Below are 12,180 nucleotides of genomic sequence, written 5' to 3'. Positions count from 1 at the left end.
GGGTGCTGCAGAATTTGTGGGCTGTCAATCGGGATTTGCAAGCACATCCGGAAGGATACTAGGAGCTCTGTGGGCCTGTGTTCAAATTCTTGGTGGCTGCAGGACAATACTTGTGCTCGCCACCGCACCGGCTTGTACTGGACTTATGGGATTCACCACGTCACCAAGTCATACTGCAGTGCTGGTATTATTTTTATTATTATTATACAGGATTTACATAACGCCAACAGTTTGCTCAGCACTTTACAGTATAACGGGAGACAATACAGCAACAATACAGTTCAATACAAGAGGGTTAGGAGGGCCCTGAGCCTGGGATCCTTACAATCTAAGAGATATGTGAAAGACCAAGATGTACTAGACCGCTGGTGTTCGCCGATTCAACAAAAGGTAGCGCGGCACTAGTACTGGCACTCTTCTGCATATGAGAGTCCTCATATTGATCCGTGAAAAAAAGGACATAAATTTAATTTATGTACCATATTGCATGAACGCGCAATTGTCCGTTAAACTAGCGCAGCACTATATAGCAAAAAAATGGTGTAAATTGCAGTATCTATACCAGCAATGGGCAAACTACGGCCCGGCGGACCTTTACGGCCCGGCGGACCTTTACGGCCCGGCGGACCTTTTAATCCGGCCCGCGGAGCGTGATACTGTCAGGATGGCTGTCAGGATGTGTGTAGGCGGGGCAGCGTGACGAACGCGAGGGGAGCTAGGCTCCTCTCACAGTCCGCCCTGAAGACCGGTGTAGCATGAAAATCTGTCTCCTATGAGGATCTGTCCCCCTCGACGTATCTGCGCATGTGCCGGAGATCGCCGATCGGCTGCTAATGCCTGAAACTGGCACATGCGCAGATACGTCGAGGGGGACAGATCCTCATAGGAGATAGATTTTCATGCTACACCGGAACGGCGCGGGAACACGGCGAGAGGAACGCGCGGAGCAAAGGTAAGTGAATTGACACAGGGGGGACTTAATATGGGGGATGAATTACTATGGGGGATGAATTACTATATGGGGGATGAATTACTATGGGGGATGAATTACTATGGGGGGATGAATTACTATATGGGGGATGAATTACTATATGGGGGATGAATTACTATGGGGGATGAATTACTATGGGGGATGAATTACTATATGGGGGATGAATTACTATGGGGGATGAATTACTATGGGGGGATGCATTACTATATGGGGGATGAATTACTATATGGGGGATGAATTACTATGGGGGATGAATTACTATGGGGGATGAATTACTATATGGGGGATGAATTACTATGGGGGATGAATTACTATAGGGGGGATGAATTACTATATGGGGGATGACTTACTATATGGGGGATGAATTACTATGGGGGATGAATTACTATGGGGGATGAATTACTATATGGGGGATGAATTACTATGGGGGATGAATTACTATATGGGGGATGAATTACTATGGGGGATGAATTACTATATGGGGGATGAATTACTATATGGGGGATGAATTACTATGGGGGATGAATTACTATGGGGGATGAATTACTATATGGGGGATGAATTACTATGGGGGATGAATTACTATGGGGGATGAATTACTATATGGGGGATGAATTACTATGGGGGATGAATTACTATATGGGGGATGAATTACTATGGGGGATGAATTACTATGCTTACTATGGGGGAATATTACTATACTTACTATGGATGACACATACACATCATTCATCTACTCTTGGTCCGGCCCCCGGGTCCAATATATGAACCCATTGTGGCCCTCAAGTCAAAAAGTTTGCCCACCCCTGATCTATACCATAGTTTGTAGACGCTATAACTTTCACACAAAGCAAACAATGTACACTTACTGGGATTTTTTTTGTACCAAAAACATGTAGCAGAATACATTTTAGCCTAAATTTATAACTAACTTTGAGTTTACTATATATTTTTTATAGCTGAAAGTAAAAAATATTGTTTTTCTTAAAATGTTTTGGTATTTTTTTGTTTATAGCTTAAAAAATAAAAAGCGCACAATACCACCAAAAGAAAGCTCTATTTGTGTGAGAAAAAGGACGTAAATTTCGTTTGGGTGCAGCATTGCTTGACCGCGCAATTATCAGTTGACTTAGTGCTGTGCCGAGTAGCATAAAGAGGCCTGGTCATTAAGGGGGGTAAATCCTCAGGAGTGCAAGTGGATGATTTTGCATTAAAGCTTGTAAAAAAAAAATTGCACCCTCCCCCAGTTGATAAAGGTTACATTGCTCATTTTGTCAAGGAAATAAATGTATTCTTCTCGGAGCTTAAGATGGGATATGATAGCGATATACAAATCATTGAATGGTGACTCTAGCATTGGGAAGAAACTTTTAATTCTTAACTCTTTAAAGAAGACACATAGCCATGCAATGAAGTTCAACGAGAAGCGGTTCAATCTTAAACTGCCTAAGGAGTTCTTTACTGTTGGAGCGGTAAGGATGTGGAACTCCCTTCCACAGTTGGAGGATGTAGATAAATTAAAAAAACTTTTAGATGTGTTTCTTAGCGAGCACAATGTACAGGGATATGGAAAACCGTAGACACACACACACACACACACCCACACACACTGTCATGTTGAACTGGTTGGCCTGGTGTCTTCATTCAACCTTACCAACTACTGTATTTTTTGCTCCATAAGACGCAGTTTTTCCCCCCCAAAAAATGGGGGAAAATGTCTGTGCGTCTTATGGAGCAGCCGGCCCAGTATTCCCAGCGCCGTGTTAGAATACCGGGCCAACTGCTCGTGTGCAGCAGAACCTGCTCCTCCTACCTGTTCCTCAGTCCAGCGGTGTCCTCACTGTCTTCTCTCCCTGGCTTCGGCATCTTTAGTGTGGGCACCTGGCTGTGACAGCTTGTGGCTTCACAGCTGGGCACCCACTGTGCATGTGCGAGAAGCGCTGTGCTTTGTGAATGGTCCGGCGGTCTTCTGTGACCTGTCATGTGTCCCAGAAGATGGGGAGGGAGGACAACTTTTGAAGTGGGAGTGGGTACCTATCAAATTTGGGTACCCGCTCCCCCCTCCCTTTCGCTCCCCAAAGGTCATCTGGTCATCTCCTGTAGTATGTCCACAGTCTCTGGTCATCTCCTGTGCTATGTCCGCAGTCTCTGGTCATCTCCTGTACAATGTAGAATGAACCAAAAAATAAAAAAGGCCAATTGCGGACTTTAGAGGCACTGCAAAAAATATCTTTAAAATCACTTTATTGTAGAAATGTAGACCATTACATAGCAATTACATTCCTTTTTTTTGCTAAGAATGTAAGACCCCCAAAAGGAGGTAAAGCATTCTAAGCTGATTAAAAAACTCACCAAAAATAATTAAAATTTACACAATTGTACCGTAACCCGGTAAAGGTGTCTAAAGACATAAATCAGATGTCGATACTTGTAATCACTTCATAGTTACTCTGTAGTTACTCGACATGTTTCGTGAGAGTATCGCTTCTTCAGGAGTTAATTGAGGTATCAGCTACAGAGCAGAAAATGTGTTGGGATAAATGATGGTAACACATGGAGCGTGTCAGGCAAGTCAGCAGGGGGATCCCACAAGGATGAAACACCACTTGGCAGTCCCTACAAAAGGGGGGGTTTCTCAAGATCTACCAAAGATATAGGCTGAAAGATTGATGTGAACATCGATTTTAAAGCACAAAAAGCCACTTGGAAATATTCACTAAGGTGAAAAATGTAGAGGAGACATATACAGTTGCAAGAAAAAGTATGTGAACCCCTTGGGATTACGTGGAGTTTTGCATGAATTGGGCATAAAATGTGCTCTGAACGTCATCTAAGTCACAACAATAGAAGAACACAGTCTGCTGAACATAATACTACACAAACATTAGATGTTGCCATGGTTTAATTGCACATAACATGTAAACATTCACAGTGCAGGGAGGAAAAAGTATGTGAACCTTTGGACTTAATAACTGGTTGACCCTCCTTTGGCAGCAATAACCTCAACCAAACATTTCCTGTAGTTGCAGATCAGACCTGCACAACGATCTGGAGTAATTTTGGACCACTCCTCTTCACAAAACTGTTTCAGTGTAGCAATATTCTTTGGATGTCTGGTGTGAATCGCTCTTTTAAGGTCATGCCACAGCATTTCAATCGGCTTGAGGTCAGGACTCTGACTGGGCCACTCCAGAAGGCGTATTCTGTGCTGTTGCAGCCATTGTTTTGTTGAATTACATGTATGCTTTGGGTCATTGTCCTGTTGCATCACCCATCCTCTGCAGAGCTTCAGTTGGCAGACAGATGGTCGTACGTTTTCCTGCAAAATGTCTTGATAAACTCTGGAATTCATTTTCCCATCAATGACAACAATCTGTCTAGGCCCTGAGGCAGCAAAGCAGCCCCAAACCATGATGCTCCCTCCACCATGTTTTACAGTGGGGATGAGGTTTTGATGTTGGTGTGCTGTGCCTTTTTTTCACCACACATAGTGTTGTGTGTTCTTCCCAAACAACTCAATCTTGGTTTCATCTGCCCACAGTATATTTTGCCAGTGGAACATCCAGGTGCTCTTTTGCAAACTTCAAACGTGCTGCAATATTCTTTTTGGACAGCAATGGCTTCCTCCGTGGTGTCCTCCCATGTACTCCATTCTTGTTTAATGTTTTCCTTATTGTAGATGTATCAACAAAAATGTTAGCATGTGCCAGAGATTTCTGTAGGTCTTTAGCTGACACTCTGGGATTCTTCTTTACCTCATGCAGCATTCTGCGCTGTGCTCTTGCAGTCATTTTTACAGGACGACAACGCCTAGGGAGAGTAACAGCAGTGCTAAACTTTCTCCATTTGTAGACAGTCTGCCTTACCGTGGACACATGAACATTAAGGCTTTTGGAGATACTTTTGTAACCCTTTCCAGCTTCATGCAAGTCAACAATTCTTGATCGTAGGTCTTCTGAGAGCTCTTTTCTGTGAGGCATGGTTCACACCAGACAGTGCTTCTTGAAACCAGTAAACCCAAAACAGGTGTGTGTTTTTTAAGGGCAGGACAGCTGTCAGCAACACATCCAATATCATCACACTGATTGGAGTCAAGGTTGGCTCACTCCTGGCTCCAATTAGCTCTGCACTGTGAATTTTTACATGTTATGTGCAATTAAACCATGGCAACATCTAATGTTTGTGTTGTATTATGTTCAGCAGACTGTGTTCTTCTATTGTTGTGACTTAGATGACATTCAGAGCACATTTTATGCACAATTCATGCAAAACTCCACGTAATCCCAAGGGGTTCACATACTTTTTCTTGCAACTGTAGAAGGCCTCAAAAATATCCACTCAACCACAATAGTTTCTAAGCAGCGTATATAAAATCTTGTTACGATACAGGCAAGGATGGAGCAACAGGGAGAATAGGGCCAATATAGTACACTACCTCAATTCCACAAAGTAGGAATCAAACCAGGCAAATTGGGTAGTAAAGCCAGTACATCTCTAAACCCGAAGATCAAATTCACGGCCAATACCAACCCGGAACACCTCTTGTAGTAGGGCCCACAAAGGGCTGACCTTAAGGTAGAGCTGTCCTGCTCCCTAGGACTGCCAGAGGATGGTATAGGGGTGTCTGATGGGGGGCCAAAACACTCTCTGTCCCGCTGTATCTCCTGTACTATGTCCACAGTCTCTGGTCATCTCCTGTACTATGTTCGCAGTCTCTAGTCATTTCCTATAGTATGTCCACAGTCTCTGGTCATCTCCTGTTCTATGTCCGCAGTCTCTGGTCATCTCCTGTACTATGTACGCAGTCTCTGGTCATCTCCTTTACTATGTCCACAGTCTCTGGTCATCTCCTGTACTATGTCCACAGTCTCAGGTCATCTCCTGTACTGTGTCTGCAGTCTCTGGTCATTTCCTGCACTATGTCTGCAGTCCATTGGTTCAGAATATTTTTCTTCTTGTTTTCCTCCTCTAAAATCAAGGTGCGTCTTATGGTCAGGTGCGTTTTATGGAGCGAAAAATACTGTATGTAACTACTGTATGTAACCTTTACTGCATTGATGTATGCCTAGGGTAAAATCCCTTGTGTTTTCCCGCAACTGAGGTGCCACAGGTGGGATGCATGGGCTTATCTGCCACGAGGCAAACAAGGCGTTTGCCTAGGGCGGCAGTTTACAGGGGGCAGCACGCCCCCCCAGGCAGAAGGGACACTGTGTGTGTCAGCGGCAGGGTCACCATCAGTGAGGGTGCAACCAAGCCAAGCCGACACACAAGGAGGGTCACCCGGGCCAAGAGACCAACTGCAGAGGAGGGCAGAGTGGTGGGTGGATCCTCGGTGTGCGTCTGGAATGCATGAGGGCTGGTGTCAGTATGCGCCGGGATGTGCAGGATGGCCCAGAAGGTGCCAATGAAGGAGAAAGAAGAAGAGGATGAGGTCAGGGTGGAGGAGCCCCCCGTTCTTTTGCAGACGCCGCCGGAGATCCTGGAGGAGATGGGACACAAGCGCCCCTCCTAGAGTGATGCTGACACCATCTGGAGGAGCAGGTGCTGGGCAGGTAAGTGCTTGGAGCACTGGTGCTTCCCCACTCCTGCCTCACTGCCCCTCCCGACACACTGCCCCCCACCTGTTCTACTTCCCTCCCCCGTCCCATTGCCCCTCATCCATCACACTGCCCCCTGTCACAGTGCCCCTACCTGTCACCCTGCCCCACACCTGTCCCACTTCCCCCCTCCTGTCCCCCACATTGTCCCATTACCCCCCATCTGTCCCCACTGCCCCTCACCTGTCCCTCTGCGCTCATATTGTCCCATGCCTCCCATCACGCTCTCCCCCACCTGTCCCTCTGCGCTCCTCCTGGCCCATCTGCACTCCTCCTGTCCCATGTCCCCTGTCACGCTGCCCCCCACCTGTTCCTCTGCGCTCCTCCTCTCCCACTGCCCCTCACCTGTCCCTCTGCACTCCTCCTGTCCCACTGCCTCAATCCTGTCCCATGCCCCCCGTCATGCTGCCTCCCACCTGTCCCTCTGCGCTCCTCCTGTCCCACTGCCCCTCACTTGTCCCTCTGCGCTCCTCCTGTCCCGCTGCCCCCCACCTGTCCCTCTGCGCTGCTCTTGTCCCGCTGCCCCCCACCTGTCCCACTGCACTCCTCCTGTCTCGCTGCCCCTCACCTGTCCCTCTGCTCTCCTCCTGTCCCACTGCCCCCCACCTGTCCCTCTGCGCTCCTCCTGTCCCACTGCCCCTCACCTGTCCCTCTGCGCTCCTCCTGTCCCACTGCCCCCCACCTGTCCCTCTGCACTCCTCCTGTCTCACTGCCCCCCACCTGTCCCTCTGCGCTCCTCCTGTCCCACTGCCCCTCACCTGTCCCTCTGCGTTCTTCCTGTCCCGCTGCCCTAATCCTGTCCCTCTGCGCTCCTCCTGTCCCCCTGCGCTCCTCCTGTCCCACTGCCCCCTAACTGTCCCTCTGCACTCCTCCTGTCTCAGTGCCCCCCACCTGTCCCTCTGCGCTCCTCCTGTCCCACTGCCCCTCACCTGTCCCTCTGCGCTCTTCCTGTCCCGCTGTCCTAATACTGTCCCATGAACCCCGTCACGCTGCCCCCCACCTGTCCCTCTGCGCTCGTCCTGTCTCACTGCCCCCCACCTGTCTCTCTGCGCTCCTCCTGTCCCTCTGCGCTCCTCCTGTCCCACTGCCCCTATCCTGTCCCGTGCCCCCCATCACGCTGCCCCCCTCCGGCGACCCAACTCCCCCCCCCATGTCACACCACCCTCCATCATGCTCCTGTCCTGAAGAGGTGGATCTTAAACAGCAAAGGGAGGGACAAATTTAGATTTTAGTCTTGCCTAGGGCAGCACAAAACCAAAATACACTACTGGTGGGACGTACAGCTACCATAGAAGTTAATGGTTGTACACCTCTGTACTCATGCAAACGTTAATGTGCTTGTGTCATTCCTTAAATGCAAACTTTTTGTGCTATAAGAAATACTGTGTATGCACATCTGTGGGCAAAGAAGCATCTGCATTTACAATAGTACAGGGCATACAGCCATTCACTTTTATGGCCGGCAGTACACCTTACCCCCTGTGACACCTTGGGTGTAGAAAATACTGAAAACTTTGTGCTAGGAATATTTAATGCTGTGTGTATGAGGCCTAAAAAGTACCGTTTCTACCCATTCTACAATCCTGTATACTAGTGCCAGTAGTGACAACCCCATGAAACCTCTCTGCTTATCACTCTCAATTCACTAATTATCTCACCAGAGTCATCATGTGCAGGATCGGTGGTCACCACTGGTCCTGTGTTGTACACGATGTACATGATGATGTCATGCTGGTCAAATGGAATTAAAAGCTTACTAAATCTGAAGATTAGGAGATCAGACTCACTGTTCATCCAGCAACTCAATATGTCAGAGGATTAATCACAGGGCCAGGCAACCAGCATTTTCAGGAAGGGCTGGCAGTGGTAGTCCTATTTCATTTTGAAGAACAAGGTTATCAGCCAGTTTGTTACATAGGTCAACGCAGATAAAAGGAACCTGAATGATGTATGAAATTGCCACACTTAGATAAATGGTAATACGTTTTCTTAAGCATCCATACTACTGACAATTACAACTCTTTTCACAGTGAATGAAAGATAATTGAACTACACTGACTACAGACAACAACGACTAGAGTAGGAGTGAATGAGACAAAAATAGACTAAAGAGTCAAACAGGAAAACGTGGGTGAAGCTATAAGGCTAGACAGATAAAATCAGGTATTTTTTTTAGCCTTTATTTAGTCTGCCACCTGCAGGTTATAAAGAACTTGAAATATTTCACAATGCCCAGAATATTGTGGAATATGCCCGATATACAGTGCATGACCAAAGGAAAGATTTGCCTAGTAGGATAACAGATCAGTAATTCAAGACTGTATATTTTGTTAATCCCACATGTGTATTGTTTATATACCGTTTAGTCATTTTTTACTCATTTTGGGAATTCTCTGTATTGTATTGCTGTTATAGAACATGCAAAGTTTTAGAATTTCTTTTCTTTTCCTTCTCCTTACAATCAAGAATGATGGCAAACCTATCTGTCCTGTCTAGGGGTGGACTGACAACTCATGGGGCCCCCGGGCAATAGGGGATCATGGGGCCCCTGTGTTATCGCCCACACTCAAACCACACCCAAAAAATCATATGAAAGGCACCAGGGGCATCTCATGGGGCCCCCTACTGACCCCGGGCCCTCGGGCAGTGCCTGAGTTCCCAAATGGTCAGTCCGCCCCTGGTCCTGTCTTTTGAGTACTGTAGACGGATTGCCACAGCCAATGTCCTTCCAGTTACAATTACCTTTTCTCTTTAAAGCTGAAGTTTAGGTAAAAAAACATCCTTGCAAATTTAGTCACATAACTTACTTGTAATGAAGGATGATTCATGTTGTGCAGTCAGCTGGATCCCAGAGAAATCTCCACTGCAGGGATGCCTGTTCTCTTCCTGGCTGTGAAGTTCCGGCACTGCAATGGTTAAAGTATAACTAAAGGCAACTCTTTTTTTTCAGCTTTGGATAGAGTGGAGAGGGATTAAAACCTCCGTCAGGTTTTATTGCTGTCTGTACTCGAGATTCATGCTTCTGCGTTCGTCCTGTTTATCATTATTAACAAGAGTGAAAGTAAAAGATATTCCAGAATTTTGGGTTGGTCAGTTCTGCTGACCTTGGTAATAAACAGAGATTCTCAAAAAGAGTCTAGTATCTAGCTGCTCCTCCCTAAATAGACACATGTACAAAAAGACCCCCCAGTGGGACTCTTTTGCAGCAATAAGGTATTACACGTATATTAAAAAAACACATTTTTGTAAAAAAATATCATCTTTATTACATACACATATTTAATATAAAGTACATGAATTTAAAAGGAGCATCGCTCTGATAATATTCTTACAAGAAAAGAAAATCAACTCACGCGTTTCGATCATTCCACATTTGTGATCTTCTTCAGGGAGCAAAAAGACAGGGAAAGTTTCTACTAAACATGTAAATAAATAGTGAATAAGCAACAAATAAACAGTTAATCAATAGAATTTGTCTCATAGCCAAGGACAATATTTACAAAAATATATGTTGCTCACCAATCCCAGAAGGGAACACAAGAAGCTCCTTTAAAAAGCAGAGCCACCAGATCACTGGTAGGCAAAGATGTAGTGAGCCTCAGTTGGTGTAAATTGCATCCAAATGGTTATCTGTAGATAAAATCAAATCAAACCATATGTACACTGAAAGATTTTCCATAGTTACAGCTGGTTCTCTTCAACAAAAACACACAAACAATGCTCACCAGGTCATGGGAGTAATACAGAGACCACCGTAAGGACAAGAAACAAAGACCACATGTAATGTTACACCCATTAAGGCTAGGTTCACATCTCTGCGTTTTTGTGGGCCGCGTTTTGCGCAGACACGAGAGCCCATTCATTTGAATCGACTCACATGTCCCGGGACACGCAGAGAAGAAGTCCCTACACTTCTTCGAAAAACACAGCCCGAATGGGAACCTCGGTTCCCAGTACGGTTGCGATTTCCAGTGTAGGCGGTGTGCCATTAGAATTAATGACACCGCTTGCGGGGCAACATTCCTCTGTGCAGGTGGTGCGGCTGCATGGATTTGTGCGGATCTGCAGCGTCACCACCCGCGCAGATGTGAACCAGGGGTAAATAGGGTTGAAACTGGGTTATTATCACATTAGAGAGTAATTGATGCACCTGTGTCACCAGCCTGGAGGAAAGCGGCGTGCATCGAAGATGACACCAAGATGGCATCATCATGTGGCCACCCCAGCATCCGTGAAGGAGAGAACTCCCCCGGCATGATGGACGTGACCAGGGGCAGACTGACAACTCATGGGGCCCCCGGGCAATAGGGGATCATGGGGCCCCTGTGTCCTTGCCCAAACTCAAAAAAGCCTATGAAAAAGGTACCAGGGGCATCTCATGGGGCCCCCTACTGACCCCAGGCCCTCAGGCAGTGCCCGAGTTTCCAAATGGTCAGTCCGCCCCTGGACGTGACGACGCTACATCAGCACCCAGCACAATGCGTCATAAAGCAGGGTGCATGCGTGGCAGAACGCAACGTCTTGGGCAGTCACAGGAAGCCGCCAGCATTTTTTATTTTATTATTGTTATTTAATACAGGTACTTATATAGCGTCGTCGATTTACGCAGTGCTTCACATATATATTGTACATTCACATCAGTCCCTGACCCTCAAGGGGCGTACAATCTAAGGTCCCTAACTAACATTCATACATACATAGACTAGGGCCAATTTAGACAGGATCCAATTAACCTACCAACATGTCTTTAGAGTGTGGGAGGAAACCAAAGTACCCGGAGGAAACCCACGCAGGCACAAGGAGAACATGCAAAACTCAAAGCAGGTGGTGCCGTGGTTGGGATTTGAACCAACAACATTAGTACTGCCAGGTAGAAGTGCTAACCATTTAGCCACTGTGCTGCCCCAATTTCCCAGCATGGGAAATTACCCTGAACAGACATGCAGTGGGAAAACATTGCCCCGCATTGTCCGGGGCTGTGGATGGGCCGCAGGGAGATGAATTCCCTGCAGACCCAGCCATATCCCATGCCGGATGCTAGAAAGGATGGCCATCCGATGGGACCGGAACCCAAATCATCCCGGGAGTCATCTAGGAATGAAAAAAAAAACAGGAATTCCGTTTCTTTGGATGAATTTCCTTTCATTTCCTGTTGTGGCTATGAGATAGTAGGTAAAGTGAAGTCTCACCAATAGGAAACAGATGGGGAAAAAACTGGCAGGGGTTATATCCCTACTCTACTCAATCCAAAATGGAAAAAAGACTTTGGATCCTTTCACAAGGGCGTTCTGTTTTTTTCATCAGTTCAGTTTACGCTTCAAAGAAAAAATGGTCAGATTACATACGTTTTTTCATCTGTTTTTCATCCGTTTACAACTGTTTGCATCCATCTACATCCATTTATCATCCATTTTCATCTATTTTAATCCGTTTTCATCTGTTTAAATCCATTTTTCGTCTGTGTATATCCATTTTCTGTTCCGTTTTTTTTACGGAAGAAAAATAGCGTTTTCTTCCATTAAAAAAAGCAGATGTTAACTGATGCAGACATTAACGGATGTAAACAGATGATCATCCGTTTACATCTGCTAG

Source organism: Staurois parvus, unplaced genomic scaffold (genome assembly GCF_062004578.1).
Source record: "Staurois parvus isolate SC_StPar_1 unplaced genomic scaffold, SC_StPar_1.0 ptg000282l, whole genome shotgun sequence".
Taxonomy (NCBI): Eukaryota; Metazoa; Chordata; class Amphibia; order Anura; family Ranidae; genus Staurois; species Staurois parvus.
The sequence above is the reverse complement of the archived record's forward strand: the minus strand, read 5'-3'. Positions refer to the sequence as shown.